The sequence below is a fragment of the Pongo pygmaeus genome, chromosome X (genome assembly GCF_028885625.2).
Source record: "Pongo pygmaeus isolate AG05252 chromosome X, NHGRI_mPonPyg2-v2.0_pri, whole genome shotgun sequence".
NCBI classification, from domain to species: Eukaryota; Metazoa; Chordata; class Mammalia; order Primates; family Hominidae; genus Pongo; species Pongo pygmaeus.
The window spans coordinates 68,293,780-68,318,099 of NC_072396.2; the positions used below are offsets into that span (position 1 = coordinate 68,293,780).

At 38.2% G+C, this 24,320-nt stretch overlaps 1 protein-coding gene across 1 annotated transcript in view; it reads left to right on the forward strand.

Moving 5' to 3' along the window:
* Window positions 1-24,320, forward strand: part of ZC3H12B (zinc finger CCCH-type containing 12B) — a 463,619-nt gene that overhangs the window by 281,417 nt on the left and 157,882 nt on the right. The window lies entirely within an intron of this gene.

Consider the following 24,320-nt stretch of genomic DNA (forward strand, 5'->3'; position numbering starts at 1 on the left):
ACTTCTTGATTATATGCTAAGCAAGGGGTGTATTATTCATGAGTTTTCTGGGAAAGGGGTGAGCAATCCCCAAAACTGAGTGTTTCTTCCCTTTTTAGAACATATAGCGTAACTTCCTGATGTTGCCATGGCATTTGTAAACTTTTACAGCATTGGTGGGAGTGTCTTTCTGCATGCTAATGCATTATCACTAGTGTATTGTGAGCAGTGAGGACGACCAGAGGTCACTCTTGTTGCCATCTTAATTTTGGTGGGTTTTAGCGGGCTTCTTTGCTGTAGCCTGTTTTATCAGCAAGGTCTTTATGACCTGTATCTTATGCCAACCTTCTATCTCATCCTGTAAAGAATAACTTAACATCCTGGGAATGCAGACCAGTAGGTCTCAGCCTTATTTTACCCAGCCCCTATTCAAGATGGAGTTGCTCTGGTTTGAACACCTCTTACATATTTCTCCCCTCCCTTTTATAAGAGAACCCTTAATCCTAAGGGTTGTAGAGGGATGAAAATTTGTCTTCTGTAACTTCTTCAGGCTGAACAGGGGCAATAACGTTCCTCCCTAATTATTAAGGTCTCTCATATTTGGGATAGAGAGGAGATCAGTCAGAAAGCATCGCTATGTCCAGGGGCATGCATAACTGAGTTCCAACAAAAGGTGATATCTGGAAGATTAATAAATGTTCAATTTAAGAAAACATTCAGTAAGCTTATCTTGTGTTCCTACACAAAGAGTACAACTGCACTATATCCTACAACAATAAAGCAAAATAAGCAAAATCATCCAAAGTAAACTAAATAAGAAGGCCTTCCATGAACTGTGCAACTGTTGGAATCAAACTGATATGGGGTTGCTAGATGAGTCCAGTATGTGTTTAGAATTAGAATACTGATACTTATCTGGATTTTTATATTACCTATCCCTCTTGTTTCTTCTGAGATGCAGCCAGAGATCACTGGTTGGTTCACAGAAATAAGCAATCAGCCTAAATTGCAGAAAAAAGAAACTCAAAAACAACTGATGAGATTAGAATCTAATAACAGGTTTCAAAAACCTGTTATTAGATACATAGTTTTTGAAACATAATTTTTCTCTCTCCAGTCTTCCATTTGTACTAAAGATAAATCATGGTAAGACCAATTTGGCTTATTATACTTGGCCTGTTTATTTGTATAAGTGCAGCAAGAATAATTATTTGTCACATAAGCTCTTTTTAAATTGACTTTAATGGAACTCTGTTCCATAAGGAATCTCAGATATGACTCTTTTTTTAAAAGCTGAACCTAGTCATGGTTTTGTGCCATCAAATACCTGTGAGTTGGGTAAATTCTTCTCCTCCTGAGGTCCTAATATAAACTTGGGGCTCCTGGGCCTGTCAGAAAGTGACAATCTTTACTTACTACAGGTAAGGAACTAAGCACAGGTACTGTGTAGACAAGGTAGGAGGCCAGTTTTACCAAGGGGCTTTTATTGGCTGTATAAGTCAAGTTTAATTTCTTAAAGAAAAGCACACCATTCCAGTCAAAGCTTGGTAAAATAACCAGTTTCTCCAACTGTGTCCTGTTGCAAAGGAAAATAGATTCTTATTGTACTTATGCAAATAACTATGTTGCAATAAGTTAAGTATAATCACAACTAGTTTCCAAATTCTGGAGAAATCAGGTAGAGAGAAAAAAATCCTCCAAATTTTTTTCACAGCAGTATAGTTTACTCAATGTTAAAAGCTGTATATAGCTCCCCAAAAAAAGTTTTCTTGACTGAAAAACAAAACAAAGGATCAGCAATGTTTTAAGCAAAAAGTCAAAAAGATTAATTCAGTCTTCTATTAGTTCAGTCCATGCAGTTATCACCTGTCCTGCTTGACATTCATGAACATTTCAGCTCTCCAACAGAGTCCTCAAAATTTTTTTCCTCTATTCTAATGTCACTATCTCCAAAGTTATCAGAAACCTGCATTTAAAAACACCTGTTAGAGTTCTATAGTTGATTATGAAACAACCTTCTAAAGAGGACCAAAACAAGTCAATTGTCTGTGTATGACAAAATGTCTTAGGACAGCCACTATTAAAACCACAATTGATAAGGAAACTTTGGTTCTTCTGTAGCATACAACAATTTTACACAACAATTATAACTATTAATAACATACAGTAAGTCATATCAGAATTATAGGAGTTTCTCACAAATTAGGAACACATACCAATATCATATTTACACAAATACAGTCCAAAGAAAGCCAAAAACCATTCCATTTTTGACAATGTTTCCTGTATGATTTTTATACCACATAAGCCATATTTCACCATTGCATTAGTGTACTATTGATGTCAAACCTAATTCTTAATAAAACCTTATAGACAAATGTATCCAATCTTAATCAGTATGACTATAGGTAATATTCTTATAAACTTTTATAACCCTTTACAATTTTTTATTAAAGATCAGGTCATTGCTCTCAGGAAACCCTGTTGTGCTTTTATTCCAATGTTCAATTTATGAAAAAACTGAATAATACTCCTTTAACTTTAGCTAATATGTTCACATGCAGAATTTCTTTTACAAGATTAATTTTTCACAAACCTTTCACTTGCTGAAACCTTCAGCTTTTTCCCCTCTAACTTAAAACAATCCTTTAACCCTTTAATCTAGGCAGAAAAATCTACATTCCCATACCTTCTTATAATATTTTACCAAAAACATATTTCACTTTCCTTGCACATCTTGCATGTAAAATTGTTTTTATTTTTCAAAGATTACTTAAGTCATGTAAACTAAAGAGCATTACATTTTTTGCTTTTCTGAAAAAAATATTTTTAAGCCAATTAATTGGAGCACCTTTATATATAAACATCACACACACAACACATATAAATGTAGAGAGAGACAGAAGAAAATCCAGTAGTTATAAGATTTTTCATTTGCCAATTTTTAATTGGATTACTGGCTTCAGGGTGGAGCTCTTGGAGGAACAGTGCCAGTTTCTCTGACCTAATAAGCAGGCACAACTTGAAGGCAAAAACAGATCCCCCAAAATTAAGGGTCCCATTTTTATATCAAATCTTAGATCTCCAAAAAGAGAAATGCTATGAAACAAGACAGTGCAATGATTTTATCATGCATTTCATTACAAAGCAACCCAATCAGCCAGTTCTGTGATTGCCCCATCCCCCATGGGAGTCTTATCTCTCAGTGGCAGTGTGGGGAAACTTCTGTACCTTCCAGGTGGCTAAGAGCATGCTTCCCTGATCCAAACGTGCAGAGATTGAAGTATTCCCTCATAACTGCCATATGCTATCCCGAAAAGTATATTTCCTACCTAGTTATTATACATGAAAGCTCTCTCATAATATGAAGTAATTTCTGATACCCCTAAAGTATTATACATCAGATAATGCAATGCAAACTAGAACAAAGCCTTAGATTTTGAGAAGGATCTATCCACTTCTAATTCCTAGGGTTTCATAAGGAAGACAGAGGATTTTTTTCAAAATGGGGTCTGTGGCGCCTCCTCTTTTTTTCTGAAGGAGTCCCAGGCTGTTAGAGCTCGTATATCCACTTTTAATTAAGCTGACTTTTAACCATAGTGCTTAAAAAAGAAAGTCCTTTTAAATCTATTACCCATCTTTAGCCAGGCCAAACAGCCAATATTTCTGGCTTTTTAGCTTTACCAAAGTTAACCTCTCAATTGAAACCAATAAGCCTTTACTAAGGTCATAACTTAACCACGAGTGTACAAGGTATTTTCAAAGAGGTGGTAAGAGTTTTTACAAAATCTAGACTCCTCAAAGGTAGCTCAGAGAAGGGAAAATTCAAGACAGTTCTTGGAGGGGAATAGAATCAACAAATTGTAAAGGTCACACAGATATCAAATGAGAAACGACTCATTCCCTAAGCTGAGAAAAGAACCTGGGTACTATTGTAAAATGGCAAAGCCTTAACTGCCAGACTACATCATTGGGCAGCTTTCATTGCTCTTCCCAGAGAGAGCCTAGAGCAGGACAATTTTGAGCTTGCAAAGACTTTTAACTGCTCGAGATAATTTTTAGGGCTAATTACAACATGAACCCCAAAATTCCTGTTCCCTGGATGGCAGAGACCAAGAGAAAGTACCACAAAATCGTTTCAAGGTCAAGCTCCCAAGGACATGAAAAAAGACGAGAAGGAAACTTCATCCAGGTTTTTTGTTTGTTTGTTTTTGTTTTTGTTTTCTTTTCAGGGAAGTGTAGCATAGTTTGTAACTGACCAGTTTGCTAGGCCATCTTGAACAGCAGGCTTACAGGGGTCCTAGGCCCATGTTCTATCCTAAGGGACCCCTCTTTCTGACAGAAAGATACAGAAAGACAAATTCATAACACAAAGTACAACAAATTCACTACAGCTTAAGACTAACCTCTTGAATCCTTTTTCTTATTAATTAAAACTTTACAGAGAAGATAAATAGTGATTTTTATCATTCCTTCAACAAGTTTGCACAAACAGAGAAGCTGGAAACATGACTGGTAAGAAATTCATACCCTTTTGCTGGCTTGCCAGGCTTCTGGGTTTTCTTTCCCTGAGCGACCCTGGCAACCCAGGCCGCTACACCATTGCCCTGGGGGCCAAGCCACAACACAAAGGAAAATCATGGAACCAAAAGCAAAACCCTCTAAGTTTGGCAAGTTGTCCCCCAGTGGACTGCCTGGGGAAGCTAGATTAACATTTTCCATTCCAGCCAGAGCAAAATACATGTGGCAAAACAGATATTATCCACGCTGCTTAGCACCAAATATCGAACTGGCAAGACTTAAATTTGCCCCAGGTTGTGTCCTGTCATCTTTAATTTATTCGAAGTGAATTGAAGGAGTTTCAACATGTGGTCTCTGGGCAAGATGGTCACCCTGAGTAACAGAAAATATAGAAAAGAGAAAGGAGAGGAAGGTAGAGAAGCATTGCCTGTGGCAGAGTGGGAAAGGCAAGGATCTCAGGGAGGCCAGAGAAAGGCCCACCTATTGCAGCAACACTGAATCAAAAGTCCAGGTTTGTCAGTAGCAAAGAGACCCCTTCCACCAGTTCCATTAGCTCTCAAGTTTCCCCTTTGGAGAAGAAAAGCTCTCATGTCCCATGACCCCGTACATGCCAAATCCTGTCATCCACAGACATCAGCAAAGAGTGCAAGGCAGATTAATCCAAAAAGAATAGGAGTTAACATCTCATACTGCCAAACTCACTCTTAGCCAAAAGGGACTTTACTGAGAAGGGGGCCTCCACCCCCCTAAATATTTGGAAGGGCTATAATCTTCCTAAGTTGGGCCCTGAACCCAAGTTCGGTCAAGCATTTTTGCCTTTTATTAAGAGGAGTCTTTTAACTCTCTCTGTCTTAGAAGAGACTCCAACTCCTCTAAGCTGAACCTCTAACCCAATCCCATTCTTTACCCGGCTACCCCACCACTTACCCAAAGTCAGCCAATTGGTGCTGCAGTCTATTTCCTTTCAGCCAAGGGTCTCCTCAGTATCATCCCTTTGGGGTTCATCAGAAAGATGTTACCAGAATGGGGTCCCAATCTAGACCCCAAGAGAGGGTTCTTGGATCTTGTGCAAGAAAGAATTTTAGGTGAATCCATACAGTAAAGTGAAAGCAAGTTTATTAAGAAAGTAAAGGAATAAAAGAATGGCTACTCCATAGACAGAATAGCCTGACTTTTTTAAGAGCTATTGTACAATGTGGTAGATATAGCTAATAATCGAGTACTATACATTTCAAAATCACTGAAAGTAACTTCAAATGTTTCCATTACTAAAATTGTTAGCGATTTGAGGTGATGGGCATGTTCATTCACTTGACTTAATTATTCCACCTTATATTTAAAAATCACAACATCACTTTCTATTCCACAAATAGATACAATTATAGTTTTTCAATATACAATTTAAAATTAACTAGAAGGATATTGATAGCATGCATGATTCTCTAGTACAAAAGTGATCCTAAAGTTGGAGAAACAGATAAAAGACCTTTTTGAAAATTAATCAGAAACTATTACATGATTTGAAAATATCTATTAAGTTCCTTCTGGATACATAGTAATGTTCTAGCTTTCTGCCACCAGCTCACATTCTGTGTCTTCAGAACAATCCTTAGTACTCACAAGGGGATATTTGGCATTCAAAAATGTTTTGGGTGTCATTACATGTGAGATGGGTCTTTTAAAGACCGCAGATGAATCAGTCTTGTTTTTTGTCTGACTTACCACTTTGTACCTTTTACGTGGGATATTTACACCTTTTACACGTTCAAGGTTAATACTGATATGTGAGGTTTTGATCCTATCCTGAAGTTGTTAGCTGATTGCCTTATAGTTTCTATTGTATGGTTGCTCTAATAGAGTCTTTGGGCTGTGTAGTTAAGTGTTATTTTTTTCTTGTAGCAGGTATTATTCTTTCATTTTCATGTTTAGAACTCCCATGAGGCTCTCTCATAAGGGTAGGCTAGCAGTAATTATGTACACAAACTGTGTACAAAATCTACAGGAAATGAATAAATTTCTGGAAACTCACAACCTTCCAAGATTGAATCAGGAAGAAATGGAAACCCTGAAGAGACCAATATTAAATTGGACAATTGAATCAGTAAGTTAAAAACCCACCAACCAAACGAAGTCCTGGAACAGATAGATTCACAGTTGAATTCCATTAGACATACAAAGAAGAGTTGGTACCAATTCTACTGAAACTATTCCAATAAATTGAAAAGGAGGGAACTTCCTTTTAACTCACTGTACAAAGCCAGAATTACACTGATGCCAAAATCAGGCAAAGACACAAAGAGAAAATAAAACTCTATGCCAATATCTCTGAAGAACATAAGGCAAAAGTGCTCAAGAAAATACTAGCAATCTGAATCTGGCAGCACATCAAAAACTTAATTTTCCATGATCAAGTAGGCTTTATTCCTGGGATACAAGGTCGGTTCCACACATGCAAACCAATAAATACGATTCACCACATAAACAGAACTAATAACAAAAACCATAAAATCGTCTCAATATATGCAGGAAAAATCTTTCAATAAAATCCAATATCTCTTTATGACAAAAACCCTCAACAAAATTGGTGTTGAAGGAAAATATCTCAAAATAATAAGAGCCTTCTATGACAAACCTACAGCCAGCATCATACTGAATGGACAAAAGTTGAAAGTATTCCTCATAAGAACTGGAACAAGACAAGAATGCCCACACTTTTATTCAACATAGTACTGAAAGTCCTAGCCAGAGCAATAAGGCAAGAGAAAGAAATAAACAGCTTCCAAATAGTAAAAGAAGTCAAATCATCTTTCTTTCCTGACAAGGAATCTATACGTAAAGAAACCCCTAAAGACTCCATTAAGAAGCAGGGAAAATATGGCCAACTACACACAACCAGGAGCAACAATTGCCACCAAGAGACTAGAATTAGGATTACTAGCACACTCCTAACAGATCTCCAGAGGGAAGGCATGGAGAATGGACAGAGGGAAGACACAGAAGCTGGGCTGAAGTGGGAGGAAGCTGGGAACACTGCATGGGTCTACAGTGCACCAGGAGTCATTTCTGGCCCCCAGTGACTTTGGGGAAATGGATGAATTGAACTGGGAAAAAGCAAGTTGCTCTCACCACAGGCCTCTGGAATTCTGGCAAGAGAAGACCCCTCAAACATCACAGACACTTGAGTTGGCAAAGAGAGCTGCTTAGAGAAGTGGTAAGGGCAGCATGTCAGTTGATATTGGTCCCAGAGTATTGTTGCAGGAGCATCTGTAGCAGAGCATGGCCAGCGATGCCCATCCTCCTAGGCTCAATTTGCTCCCATAGGAGATTTTAGCCCTAGGGGAAATGTCAGACCTGAACTCTACACGGTGATCTTGCTCATCAGACAAGGCCAGTCTGACCTGAGCAGCCCTTGGTGTGCTGGGGTTTCCTGGGACCCCAGCCTAGATTTGCCTGTGTGCAGTGCTTTGGGGGCTCAGATCATAGCTCTTGCAATGATGAACCATGCCTGACTGGCAGAGAGCTCAAGTGGGGTGGCCCCCATGATCACATACAAGCCCACCCACTTCCTCTCTACACTGCAGCTTCCCCCAGGCCCACAGCCACCCCCCGCATTGCTTTTCTGGCATGGTGGGGGGCTGGGTTTTGGCTTTAATGTTCTGATAGAGCATGTGTGCACACACACCCTGACCTGTCACTACTGCTGGTGGGAGTGCACTTCACCCCCACAACCAACATACCACCATTGCAGTCAGAGCCTTGATGGGCAAAGAGCCCACCAGCACCCCAAACCCCTACCAGTGACCCGTTCCTGCACCAACACTGCTGCCAGAGTGAAACAAGCAAAAGAGAACAGTGAGCCTTCCCTCACGTGAGTGACCACCCTCACCTCCATGAATGCACAGAAGGATCCCACAGAATGGCACCTGCCAGCTCCTTGCTTCTGTGCTAACACCACCACCAGAACAACCACTTACACAGTTGCCGGTGGGGGCACCCTGATTACTTGAGCCATGCTGCCTTCACTACTGCTGTGAACACCCACACATACGCAGGTATCTCAGCATCTAATGGCACCCTGCCACAGCCAACAGTCATGCACCACATTGTCCTAACACTGCCATTGCTGCTGACACATGCAAAATGGATCCTGCTGCCACCACCCTATGAAACACTCTGGCTAGGACCACCCATCAGAGTGTAGTTACCAGTGGTCTGGCAGCACCTCCATTCCCCAATGCAGTGGGTTTCTAACTTCAAGGAACCAAAGAACAAAGTTAGGGCCCAATACAGGTCTCCCAGATTTAGAGCAGGCAGTTCAGGAGTTAGGAGCTTAGCCATGGTTCCCTAAAATCTTCCAGAAATGAAGCAAATCAACTGAACCTACTTTATACCACAATCACACCCTCAAGGTCACCAATTAGGATAAAAGAAAAAGACTCATCCAAAGGATAGCAACTTCAAGTATTGAAGGAACATAAACCCACAAAAATCAGAAAGAACCAGTGCAAGGACTGTGACAACTCAAAAAGCCAGAGTGCCTTCTTTCCTCAAATGACCACACTACCTCTCCAGCAAGGGTTCTGAACAAGGCTGAAGTAGCTGAAATGACAGAAATAAAATTCAGAATATGAATAGGAACAAAGATCATTGAGATGCAGAATATATTGAAACCCAATCTAAGGAAGCTAAAAATCACAATAAAATGGCCCAGGATCTTACAGACAAAATAGCCAAAATAGAAAAGAATGTAACCCACCTGATAGAGCTAAAAAAACACACTACAAGAATTTTATAATGCAATCACAAGTATTAATAGCAGAATAGACCAAGCTGAGGAGAGAATCTCAGAGCTTAAAGACTGGCTTTCTGAAATAAGACAGTCAGACAAGAATAGAGAAAAAAGAATGAAAAGGAACAAATAAAACCTCTGAGAAATATAGAATTATGTAATAAGACCAATACTATGACTCATTGGTGTCTCTGAACAAGATGGGGAAAATGGAAGAAACATGGAAAACATATTTCAGAATATCATCCATGAGAACTTTCCCAATATAGATACAGAGGCCAACATTCAAATTAAAGAAATGTAGAAAACCCCAGTAACATACTTCACATGAAGATCATCCCCAAGACATATAACCGTCAGATTTTCCAAGGTCAAAATGAAAGAAAAAATGTTAAAATCAGCTATAGAGAAAGGTCAGGTTACCAACAAAGAGAAGCCTATCAGACTAACAGTGGACCTCTCAGCTGAAATCATGCCAGCCAGAAGAGACTAGGGACAAATATTAAACATTTTTAAAGAAAAGAAATTTCATCCAAGAATTTCATGTCTAGCCAAACTAAACTTCATAAGCAAAGGAAAAATAAGAGCCTTTTCAAACAATCAAATACTGAGGGAATTACTTACCACCAGACCTGCCTTACAACAGCCCCTGAAAAAAGCACTAAATATGGAAAGAAAAGACTGTTACCAGCCACTACAAAAGCACACATAAGTACACAGATCAGTGACCCTATAAAGCAACCATAAAAAAAAATCTGGATAATAACCAATGAACATCATGATGACAGGATCAAATCCACATATATTAGTACTAACTAAGAATGTAAACAAGATAAATTCCCCAATTAAATGGCACAGAGTGGCTACCTGAATGTATACAAGCTAAATTCCCCAATTAAATGGCACAGAGTGGCTACCTGGATAAAGAACCAAGACCCAATAGTATGCTGTCTTCAATAGACCAGTCTCACCTGGAATGACACACACAGGCTAAAAATAAAGATATGGAGAAAGATCTACCAAGCAAATGAAAAGCAGAAAAAAAAAACAGGGGTTGCAGTCCTAATTTCAGAAAGTGACAGACTTTAAACCAACGAAGATCAAAAAATGACAAAAAAGGGCATTACATGATGGTAAAGGGTTCAGTTCAACAAGAAGACCTAACTATCTTAAATATATATGCACCCAACACAGGAGCACCTGGATTTAGAAAGCATATTCAGGACTTGAACTCAGCACTGGATCAAATGGGCCTGATAGACATCTACAGAACTCTTCACCCCAAAACAACAGAATGTAGATACATTATTCTCATCTCCACATGGAACATACTCTAAAATCGACCTCGTAATTGGACATAAAACACTCTAGCAAATGAAAAAGAACTGAAATCATAACAACCACTCTCTTGGAACACAGCACAATATAATTAGAAGTCAAGACTAAGAAAATAGCTCAAAATCATGAAACTACATGGAAATTGAATAACCTGCCCCTGAATTACTTTTGAGTAAATAACAAAAGGCAGAAATTAACAAGTTGTTTGAAACTAATGAGAACACAGATACAACATACTGGAATCTCTGGGACAAAGCTAAGGTAGTACTAAGAGGAAAATTTATAGCACTAAATGCCCACATCCAAAAATTAGAAAGATCTCAATTTAACAACCAACATCACAACTAAAGGAACTAGAGAACAAAGAGCAGAGCAAACCAACCCCAAAGCTAACAGAAGACAAGAAATAATCAAAATCAGAGCTGAATTGCAGGAGACTGAGACCAAAAAAAAAAAAAAAAAAAACAAAAGATCCAGGAATCCAAGAATTTGTTTTTTAGAAAAGTTAATAAAATAGGTACATGACTAGCTAGACTAATAAAGAAGAAAAGGGAGACATTCCAAATACAATTAGAAACAACAAAGGAGATACTACCACTTACCCCGCAGAAATACAAATAACCATCAGAGAATATTATAAACACCTCTATGGAAACAAACTAGAAAATCTAGAAAAAATGGATAAATTCCTGGACACATACACCCTCCCAAAACTGAACCTGGGAGAAATTGAATCCCTCAAGAGACCAATAATAAGTTCTGAAGTTGGTTCAGTAATAAATGGCCTACAAACAAATTAAAAAAAAAAATAAAGCCCAGTACCAGACTGATTCAGTCAAGCTCTGCCCAGATGTATAAAGAAGAGCTGGTACCATTCCTACCAAGACTATTCAAAATAATTGAGGAGGAGGGACTCTTTCCCAACTCATTCTATGAGGACAGCATCATCCTGATGCCAAAACCTGACAAAGATACAACAACAACAACAACAACAAAAACTTCAGCCAATATCCTTGATGAACATTAATGCAAAAATCCACAACAAAATAGTGGCAAAGTGAATCTAGCAGGACATCAAAAAGCTTATCCAACACCATCAGGGAGGCTTTATCCCTGGAATAAACAGTTGGTTCACTACACACAAATCAATAAATGTGATTCATCACCTAAACAGAACTAAAGACAAAAGCCATATAACTATCTCAAAAGATGCAGAAGAGGATTTTGATAAAATTTAACACCGCTTCCTTTTAAAAACTCATTATAATGCATTTATTGAAAGAACATAGATGAAAATAATGAGCCATTTATAATAAGCCTACAGCCAACATCATACTTAATGGGAAAAAGCTGGAAGCAGTCCCCTTGTAAACCAGCACAAGACAAGGATGCCCTCTGTCATCACTCCTATTCAACATAGTATTGGAGGTTCTGGCCAGATCCATAAGGCAAGAGAAAGAAATTAAGGGCATCCAAACAGGAAGAAAGAAAGTCAAATGATCCCTGTTTGGAGATGATATGGTTATACATCTACAACATCCCAATCCCATAGTCTTAGCCCAAAAGCTTTTTAAGCTGATGAACAAATTCAGTGAAGTCTCAGGATAGAAAATTGATGTAAAAAATAACTAGAATTTTTATACACCAATGACGGTCAAGCCAAGAGCCACATCAGGGACACAATTTCATTCACAATTGCCACAAAAAAATAAAATATCTAGGAATACTGCTAACCAGGGAGTTGAAAGATTTCTACAATGAGAACTGCAAAACACTGCTCAAAAGAAATCAGAGATGATGCAAACAAATAGGAAAACTTTCCATGCTCATGTTTAGGAAGAATTGATATCGTTAAAATGGCCACACTGCCCAAAGCAATTTATAGATCCAATGCTATTCCTATCAAACTGCAATGACATTTTTCAAAGAACTAGAAAAAGCTAGGTTACAGTAACCAAAACAGAATGGTACTGGTACAAAAACAGACACATAGACCAATGGAACAGAATGGAGTTCCCAGAAATAAGTCTGCACACCTAAACCATATGATCTTCAGCAAAACTGATAAAAACAAGCTATGGGAAAAGGACTCCCTATTCACCAAATGGTGCTTGGATAACTGGCTATCCATATGCAGAAGACTGAAACTGGACCCATTTCTTACACCATATACAAAAATCAACTCAAGATTAATTAAAAACTTTAATGTAAAACCAAAACTATAAAAATTATCAAAGACAGCCTTGGCAATACCATTCAGGACAAAAGAATGGGAAATGATTTCATGATGAAGACACCAAAAGTGAATGCAATGAAAGCAAAAACTGAAAACTGAGATATAAACTAAAGAGCTTCTGCACAGCAAAAGAAACTATCAACAGAGTAAACAGACAACCTACAGAATGGGAGAAAATTTTTGCAAACTATGCATCTGACAAAGGTCTAATATCCAGAATCTATCAGAAACATAAATTTACAAGGAAAAAACCGCATTAAAAGTGGACAAAGGACATGAACAGACACTTTTTAAAAGAAGACATACATGAGGTCAATAAGCATATGAGGAAAAGCTCAACATCACTCATCATTAGAGAATGCAAATCAAAACCACCATGAGATACCATCTCACACCAGTCAAAATGGCTATTATTAAAAAGGCTAAAAATAACAGATGCTGCTGAGATTGCAGAGAAAAAGGAACAAGTATACTGTTGGTGATAGAGTAAATTAGTTCAACCGTTGTGGAAAGTGGTGTATCATTTCCATGAAGAGCTAAAAACAGTAATACCATTCAACTTAGCAATCTCATTACTGGGTATATATCCAAAGGAATGTAAGTCATTGTATCATAAAGACACATGCATGCATATGTACATTGCAGCACTATTCACAATAACAAAGACGTGGACTCAACCTAAGAGCTTATCAGTGGTAGACTGGATCAAGCAAATATGGTACATACACACCATGGAATGCTATGCAGCCATAAAAAAGAATGCAATCACGTCATTTGAAGAAACATGTATGGAGTTGGGGTCCATTATTTTAGCAAATTTACACAGAAACAGAAAACCAAATATAGCTTGTTCTCACTTATAATTTGAGCTAAATGATAACACACGGGCAAATTGACAGAAACAACAGACACTAAGGCCTACTGGAGGGTGGAGGTTGGGAGGAGGAAGAGGATCAGGAAAAATAACTAATGGGTACTAGGCTTAATACATGGGTGACAAAATAATCTGTACAACACACCCCCATGACATGAGTTTAGGTACATAAAAAATCTGCACATGTACTCCGACCTTAAAATAAAACTTAAATAAATAAAGTTTAAGCGTAAAAAGAAAGACGCCACCAAAAATCCCTTAGAACTGATAAACGATTCTGTAAAATTTCATGATACAAAATTAATGTACAAAATTTGGTAACATTTCTTTACATCAACCGTGCTCAATCTGAGAGCCAAATCAAGAATGCATTTCTATTTACAATAGTCACATAAAAATATACCTAGGAATACATCTAATCAAAGAAGTGAATGATCTCTCCATGAAGAACTACAAAACACTGCTGAAAGAAATTATTGATGACAAAAACAAATGGAAAAACATTCCCTGTTCATGGACTGGAAAAAAATCAATATTGTTAAAATGCTTATACAACCCAAAGCAATATACAGACTCAAACTAGTCCTATCAAACTTTTAACGTCATTTTTCACAGAATAGAAAAAAATATTTTAAAATTCATATGGAACCAAAGAAGCACCCAAATGGCCAAAGCAATGCTAAGCAAAAAGAACAAACCCAGAAGCACCCTGTTACCTGACTTCAAACTATACTATAAGGCTACAGTAACCAAAACAGAACGGTACTACTAAAAAAAAAAAATACACATAGTATAATGGAACAGAATACATAAACCAGCAGTAAAACCACATTCCTACAGCCATCTAATCTTTGACAAACTCAATAAAAGCAAGCAATGGGGGAAGGAATCCTATTCAATAAATTGTGCTGAAATACCTGGCTAGCAATATGCAAAAGAATGAAACTGCACCCCTATCTTTCACTATATACAAAAAGTAACTCAAGATGATTCAAAGATTTAAATGTAGACCTCAAATTATAAAAATCCTAGAAGAAAACCCCAAAATTATCATTTTTTACATTCTGTACAAAAAATTTATGACCAAGTCCTCAAAAGCAATTGTAACAAAACCAAAAATTGACAGGTGGGTCCTAATTAAACTAAAGAGCTTTTAGACAGCAAAAGAAACTATCAACAGAGTAAACAGACAACCTACAGAATTGGAGAAAAATTTTGCAAAGTATGTATTCAATAAAGGACTAGTCTGGTTCGTTGGCTCATGCCTGTAATTCCAGCACTTTGGGAGGCCGAGGCCAGTGAATCACGAGGTTAGGAGTTGGAGACCAGCCTGGCCAACATAGTGAAACCCTGTCTCTACTAAAAATACAAAAATTAGGCGGGCATGATGGCGCATGCCTGTAGTCCCAGCTACTTGGGAAGCTGAGGCAGGAGAATCGCTTGAACCCGGGAGACAGAGTTTGTGGTGACCCGAGATCGTGCCACTGCACTCCAGCCTGGGCAACAGAGCAAGACTCTGTCTCAAAAAAAGTAAATAAATAAATAAATAATAAAATGACTAATGTCTAGAATCTATAAGGTATTTAAACAACTCAACAGACAAAAAAGCAAGTAACCACATCAAAAAGTGAGTAAAGGACATGAACAGACACTTCTCAAAAGAAGACATACATGAGGCCAACAAGTATATGAATAAATACTCAACATCACTCATCATCAGAGAAATGTAAATCAAAACTATAATGAGATACCATCTCACACCTGTTCAAATGACTATTATGGAAATGGCAAAAAATAACAAATGTGGGAAGATTTTGGAGAAAAGGTATGCTTATGTACTGCTGGTGAAATATAAATTAATTCAGGCATTGCAGAAAGCAGTTTGGAGATTTCTCAAAGAACTTAGAGCTACCATTCGACCCAGCAATCCCATTACTATGTATACACCCAAAGGAATATACATCACTCTGACATAAAGACACATACACACATATGTTCGTTGTGGCACTATTCACAACAGTGAAGACATGGATTCCATCTAAATGCCCATCAATGGTGACTGGATAAAGAAAATACAGTACATGTACACCATGAAATTCTACACAGCCATTATAAAGAATGAAATTATGTCCTTTTTAGCAATGTGGATCCAGCTGGAGGCATAATCCTCAGTGAACAGGAACAGAAAACCAAATATGGCATGTTCTCGTTCTCACTTATAAGTGGAAGGTAAATATTGAGTACACATGAACACAAAGAAGAAAGCAAGACACCAGTACCTTCTTGAAGTTGGAGCATAGGAAGAGGGTGAGGATCAAAGAACTGCCTATTGGGTACTATGCATATTACCTGGGTGATGAAATAATCTGTGCACCAAACCGCTATGACACACAATTTACTCATGTAACAAACCCGCACATGTATCCCCTGAACCTGAAATAAAATTGGAAAGAATAAAGCCATACAAGAGGCAAAAAAAAAAAAAAAAAATGGTAAAAGCCTTCACATCACTAATCATCAGGGAAATGCAAATCAAAAACACAATGAGATACCATTTCATACAAGTCAGAATGGCTAATATTAAAAAGTTAGAAATCAGCAGATGCTGGCAAGGCTGTGGAGAAAAGGGAATGCTTATACACTGTTGTTGTGTATGTAAATTATCTCAGCCGCTGTGGGAAGCAGTTTGGAGATTTCTAAAAGAACTCAAAACAGAACTACCATTTGACTCAGAAATCCTATTACCTGGTATATGCCCAAAGGAAAGTAAATCATTCTACCAAAAAGACACATGTGCCTGTATGTTCATCAGAACTCTATTTACAATAACAAAGACACAGAATTAACCTCGGTGCCCATCAGTAGTGGATTGGATAAAGAAAATGTGGTACATACACACCATGGACTACTATGCAGCCATAAAAGGAATACCATGCCCTTTACAGCAACATGAAAACTGGAGGCCATTATACTAAGCAAATTAACACAGAAACAAAATCAAATACCACATGTTCTCACTTATAAGTGGAAGCTAAACATTAGGTACATATAGACATACAGATGGGAACAATAGACGCTGAGGACAACTAGAGAAGGAAGAGTGGCAGAGGGGTTGGGGCTGACACACCACTTATTGCATACTATGCTCACTACCTGGGTGACAGGATCTTTCATACCCCAAACCTCAGTGTCATGTAACATACATATGTAAATATGTATATTTTTTGGTAACTGAATAATGACAGGGGTTTTTGTACTGCTACATAAAAAATGCATGCCTCATTTAAATAGAAATATACAGTGATCGACTTCTGACAACTTTAAGCCACAGAAACACTCAATTTAGGTTAACCTACATTAATAGAGAAGGTAGACAGTGGGCTGACAATGGAGAATGAAAGATGATAACTTTGGCAAAACTCATTGCTCACTACTGAGTGCTACTTCATCCACTTTCACAAAATTAATGTTTTTTAAAAATATGTAAAGTTTTTCTGCCATTACTGGTTGGCAAAACGTTTGTTTCTATTAAATTGGTATATTCTAGGCATGGAATATTAAAATGGCAGTAAATATACTAAACTTAGATGTACCACTTCAGATTATTAATACTTCATAGTTTTAGTTATATGGTTTTTACCAAAGAGTATTCCTGAGTTTTTATCAAGTCCCCATTATTTTTTTTTGCATGTGTTCTGTTCTTCTTTAAATTATCTTTAGAGATACACCCTTTCTAAGTTAAACAGAATTTTTGAAGTGACCTAATGCACACATTTTCTTTCCATACATCTCCCCCAGCAATTATTAATAAAAACCACATTTGTTACCTAAAAATAGGTTTCTACCCAAACAACATTTATCAAAATTTGCCCAAACTTTCTCTATGTTGTTTTTCTATGTGGCATTCTGTGGTAAAAAAAAATTCCATGTTTTTCTGACCTTCCTGGATCTAGTTTCCTTTTTGCTTCCAATGGTATCCGATGGAGTTGGAGACTATTTAATCTGAAATACTTAGCATTTAATTTGAAAGCCTGAGCTTAAGTTTGTGAAGTTTTGTCTCCATTTCCCTTCCCTGATTTTAGTAAAGGTTGAATATCCCTTATCCAAAATGCTTGGGACCAGAAGTGTTTGAGAGTTCAGAATCTTTCAGATTTTGGAATATTTGCATTATACAGTGTTTCTTTTCTTTCAAAAGAACTTCCTTTCATAATAATTCAAGCCAAGCCTTTTAAACTTTTGTCAGTAATGTGTGTTGTTAAATCCTAATCTAATAGAAATGGTTACTCTATTTATAGCTCACTTAATATTATTCTTTGTTTTACTTGCTGCTTATCACTACAACAAAGAATATGTGGAAATAAGCACTGTGTACCACAGCAAATCTACTTATGTGTCATCAGTATTAGTCTAAAATAGTAACTATTTTCTTTGGTGAGCATAGCAATTGAAGCAGAATTCATGTGCTGATATACCCTTCTTGATATTTACAAGTATAAAAGACTTTTGGAAGAGTTTACGGTAAATATGCAATAAAGTATATATCTTTGAATGTTAATAAATTCTTTCTTACTAAAAAATGTGGGAATATTTATTACAGATGAAATAACTAATAAAGTTTAGAGTTCTTCAACTATGTCTCTATATTGTCCTAAAGTAGAACACTAGTCAATAAAAAGTTGAAAGTATTTTTTTAATCACAATCACTTCTAGATTTAAATATAAGGCAAGTCCTTTTTTATTTTGTAAACCATTTTGGATTTAAATGTTTTCATTTTGTAAAATAATAAGTCTCTTCTTCAAATATTGTCTTCTTAACCACTCATATCAGCTATTTATGGTTCTGTGTGCTGGTTGGTTTCAAAACAAAAGCCCAGATCCTATATGGTTAAACAAGGTTTTGTAAGAAATTCCCAGGTAACTAAAATATGTACTGATTTCATACTTGACATTTTATTAGTTGGAGCTATAGTCATTTGAAGAAGGTTTGAATTTAAGATTTTTATTGCTCTTTTCTGATAGGTTTTGCCAGTGAAAATTAAATCCAGTGGCACTTTCTGTAGATTTAGGTGATTACTCTGTTTTTGCTAGCCTGTGTTCCTTCTTAGTAAATTAGGTTCAAGATTGTTTATAAATTGTTGCAGACCATTGGGAGTTACTTGATTCCATACTACTATCTCTGGGTTGTTTGTCCCTTCATAAATTATTTTGCCCAGTAATTTGGGTGACTGTCACATGGTTTTGGAAATAATCCACTTATTAAGACTTGGGACAAATAAATAGCTCTTAACAAAAAATTGGAACCCAATTCGTGCTAATCCCTATACATACATTAATTGCAACACCATGGATCAAACAATCTATGTAACTGGCTAGAGCCTACCTTCAAATTGGTGCAAATTGGGCTGGGCACAGTAGCTCACGCCTGTAATCCCAGCACTTTGGGAGGTCTAGGTGGGTGGATCACCTGAGGTCAGCAGTTTGAGACCAGTTTGGCCAACATGGCAAAAGCCCATCTCTACTAAAAATACATAAAATTAGCCAGGCATGGTGGTGGGCACCTGTAATTCCAGCTACTTGGGAGGCTGAGACAGGAGAATTGCTTGAACCTGGGAAGTAGAGGTTGCAGTGAGCTGAGATGGCGCCATTGCACTCCAGCCTGGGTGACAGAGCGAGACTCTGTCTCAAAAAAGAAAAAAAAAAAAATTGGTGCAAATTGGTACAGGGGTTTGAAGTTTGGATTGGGGAATTTTCCAAAAAGACCTAAACAATCACTATCCCTATTTGAAAGAGGAAAAAGTTGAACAGCACATGAAAGAAAAAATTGATAAGTTGGACTTCATTAAATTGAGAACTGCTCATCTTCCTAAAATACTGCCAAGTGAATGAAAAGACAAGCCACACACTGGGGAAAATATTTACAAATTACATTCCTAATAAAGGACTCATATATGAAATATATAAAGAAAGATTGAAAATAATAAGGGATAATAAGGAAAGTGATAGGAGGCTGGCAAGATGGCCGAATAGGAACAGCTCTGGTCTGCAGCTCCCAGCAAGATAGACGCAGAAGGCGGGTGATTTCTGCATTTCCAACTGAGGCACCCGGTTCATCTCATTCAGACTGGTAGGACGGTGGGTGCAGCCCATGGAGGGCGAGCTGAAGCAGAGTGGGGTGACACCTCACCCAGGAAGCACAAGGGGTCGGGGAATTTTCTCCCCTACCCAAAGGAATCCATGAGAGACTGAGCCTGAGGAACTCCAGCACAGATACCGTGCTTATCCCGTGGTTTTCCCAACCTGCAAACCAGGAGATTCCCTCTGGTGCCTACCCCACCAGGGCCATGGGTTTCAAGCACAAAACTGGGCGGCCATTTGGGTAGACACCGAACTAGCTGCAGGAGTTCTTTTTTTCCATAGCCCAGTGGTGCCTGCAATAACAGCGAGACACAACCATTCACTCCGCTGGAAAGGGATGCTGAAACCAGGGAGCCAAGTGGTCTGGCTTGGCAGGTCCCACCCCCATGGAACCCAGCAAACTAAGATCCACTGACTTGGAATTCTCGCTGCCAGCACAGCAGCAGTCTGAGATTGACCTGGGACACTTGAGCTTGGTGTGGGGAGGGGAGTCATCCATTACTGAGGCTTGAGTAGGCAGTTTTATGCTCACAGTGTAAACAAAGCCACTGGGAAGTTTGAAGTGGGTAGATCCCACTGCAGCTCAGCAAGGCTGCTGTGGCCAGACTGCCAGATTTTCCTTCTCTCGCCAGGGCATCTCTGAAAAAAAGGCAGCACCTCCAGTCAGGGACTTATAGATAAAAACCCTATCTCCCTGGGACAGAGCACCTGGGGAATGGGGCGGCTGTGGGCGCAGCTTCGGCAGACTTAAACGTCCATGCCTGATGACTCTGAAGAGAGCAGTGGACCTCCCAGCACAGCGCTTGAGCTCTGCTAAGGGTCAGACTGCCTCCTCAAGTGGGTACCTGAAACCTGTGTATTCTGACTAGGAGATACCTCCCACTAGGGACCGACAGACACATCGTACACGAGAGCTCTGGCTGGCATCTGGCAAGTGCCCCTCTGGGACGAAGCTTCCAGAGGAAAGATCAGGCAGCAACCTTTACTGTTCTGTAGCCTCTGCTAGTGATACCCAGGCAAACAGGGTCTGGAGTGGACCTCAAGGAAATTCCAGCAGACCTGCGGCAGAGGGGCCTGACTTTTAGAAGGAAAACTAACAAACAAACAGAAAGGAACAGCACATCCACTCAGAGACCCCATCCGAAGGTCACCAACATCAGAGACCAAAGGTAGATAAAACTACAAAGATGGGGAGAAACCAGTGCAAAAAGGCTGAAAATTCCAAAAACCAGAACATCTCAAACAAATTTACAAGAAAAAAACAAACAACCTCATCAAAAAGTGGGCAAAGGATATGAAAAGACAATTCTCAAGACATTTATGCAGCCAACAGACACATGAAAAAATGCTCATCATCACTGGCCATCAGAGAAATGCAAATCAAAACCACAATGAGATACCATCTCACACCAGTTAGAATGGTGATCATTAAAAAGTCAGGAAACAACAGGTGCTGGAGAGGATGTGGAGAAATAGGAACACTTTTACACTGTTGGTGGGACTGTAAACTAGTTCAACCCTTGTGGAAGTCAGTGTGGCGATTCCTCAGGGATCTAGAACTAGAAATACCATTTGACCCAGCCATCCCATTACTGGGTATATACCCAAAGGATTATAAATCATGCTGCTATAAAGACACATGCACGCGTATGTTTATTGTGTCCCTATTCACAATAGCAAAGACTTGGAACCAACCCAAATGTCCATCAATGATAGAATGGATTAAGAAAATGTGGCACATATACACCATGGAATACCATGCAGCCATAAAAAAGGATGAATTCATGTCCTTTGTAGGGACATGGATGAAGCTGGAAACCATCATTCTCAGCAAACTATCACAAGGACCAAATACCAAACACTGCATGTTCTCACTCATAGGTGGGAATTGAACAATGAGAACACTTGGACACAGGAAGGGGAACATCACACACCGGGGCCTGTTGTGGGGTGCGGGGAGTGGGGGGATAGCATTAGGAGATATACCTAATGTAAATGACGAGTCAGTGGGTGCAGCACACTAACATGGCATATGCATACATATGTAACAAACCTGCACGTTGTGCACATGTACCCTAGAACTTAAAGTATAATTTAAAAATAATCATAAAATTTCTAGACATAAAAAAATAAGCTAAGGAGAAATAAAATGTTTTACAGGGAAGCAAATGCTGAGCGATTTTGTCACCACCAGGCCTGCCTTACAAGATATCCTCAAGGTAGCACTAAACATGGAAAGGAACAGCCAGTACCAGCCACTCCAAAAACATACCAAATTGTGAAAAACATTGACACTATGAAGAAACTGCATCAACTAATTGTCAAAATAACCAGCTAGTATCATAATGACAGGATCAAATTCAAACATAACAATATTAACCTTAAATGTAAATGGGATAAATGCCCCAATTAAAAGACACAGGCTGCCAAATAGGATAAAGAGTCAAGAACCATCAGTGTCCTGTATTCAGGAGACCCATCGACATGCAAAGACACACATAGGCTCAAAATAAAGGGATGGAGGAATATTTACCAAGCAAATAGCAAGCAAAAAAAAAAAAAAAAAAAGCAGGAGTTGAAATCCTAACCTCTGATAAAACAGACTTTAAACCAAAAAAGATCAAAAGAGGAAAAAGAAGAGCATTATATAATGGTAAAGGGACCAATGCAACGAGAAGAGCTAACTACCCTAAATATATATGCACCCAATACAGGAGCATCAAGATTCATAAAGCTACTTCTTAGAGACCTACAAAGAGACTTAGACTACCACACCATAATAGTGGGAGACTTTAACACCCCACTGTCAATATTAGACAGATAAACGAGACAGAATATTGACAAGGATATTCAGGACTTGAACTCAGCTCCGGACCAGGTGGACCTAATAAACATCTACAGAACTCTCCACCCCAAATCAACAGAATATGCAATCTTCTCAGTACCACATCACACTTATTCTATAATTGACCACGTAATTGGAAGTAAACGCTCCTCAGCAAATGCAAAAGAATGGAAATCATAACAGTCTCTCAGACCACAGTGCAATCAAACTAGAACTCAGGATCAAGAAACTAACTCATAACCACACAACTACATGGAAACTGAACAACCTGCTCCTAAATGACTCCTGGGTAAATAACAAAATGAAGGCAGAAATAAAGATGTTCTTTGAAACCAATGAGAACGAAGACACAATGTACCAGAATCTCTCGGACACATTTAAAGCACTGTATAGAGGGAAGTTTATAGTACTAAATGCCCACCAGAGAAAGCACGGAAGATGTAAATTTGACACGCTAACATCAAAATTTAAAGAACTAAAGAAGCAACAGCGAACAAATTCAAAATGTAGCAGAAGACAAGAAATAACTAAGACCAGAGCAGAACTGAAGAAGATAGAGGCACAAAAAACCCTTCAAAAAATCAATGAATCCAGGAGCTGTTTTTTGGAAAAGATCAACAAAATAGATAGCCAGACTAATAAAAAAGAAAAGAGAGAATAATCAAATAGATCAAATAAAAAAAGTGTAGGGTATATCACCACTGATCCCACAGAAATACAAACTACCATCAAAGAGTACTATAAACACCTCTATACAAATGAACTAGAAAATCTAGAAGAAATGGATAAATTCCTCGACACACACCCTCCCAAGTCTAAACCAAGAAGAAGTTGAATTCCTGAATAAACCAATAACAAGTTCTAAAATTGAGGCACTAATTCATAGACTACCAACCAAAAAAAAAAGTCCAGGAACAACATATGGATTCACAATGAAATTCTACCAGAGTGACAAAGAGGAGCTGGTACCATTCCTTCTGAAACTATTCCAAATAATAGAAAAAGAGGGAATCCTCCCTAACTCATTTTATGAAGCCAGCATCATCCTGAAACCAAAACCTGGCAGAGACACAACAGAAAAAGAAAATTTCAGGCCAATAGCCCTGATGAACATCAAGGTGAAAATCCTCAATACAATACTGGCAAACCGAATCCAGCAGCATATCACGAAGCTTATCCAATGCCATCAAGTCAGCTTCATCCCTGGGATGCAAGCCTGGTTCAACATACGCAAATCAATAAATGTAATCCATCACATAAACAGAAGCAATCACAAAAACCTCATGATGATCTCAATAGTCAAAATTCAACACCCCCTCATGGTAAAAACTCTCAATAAAGTGGCTATTAATGGAATGTATCTCAAAATAATAAGAACTATTGATGACAAACCCACAGCTAATGGGCAAAAACTGGAAGCATTCTCTTAGAAAATCGGCAAAAGACAAGGATGCTCTCTCTCACACCTCCTATTCAACACAGTATTTGCAGGTCTGGCCAGGGCAATCAGGCAAGAGAAAGAAAAAAATTGTATTGAAATAGGAAGAGAGGAAGTCAAATTGTCTCTTTTTGCAGATGACATAATTTTATATTGAGAAAACCG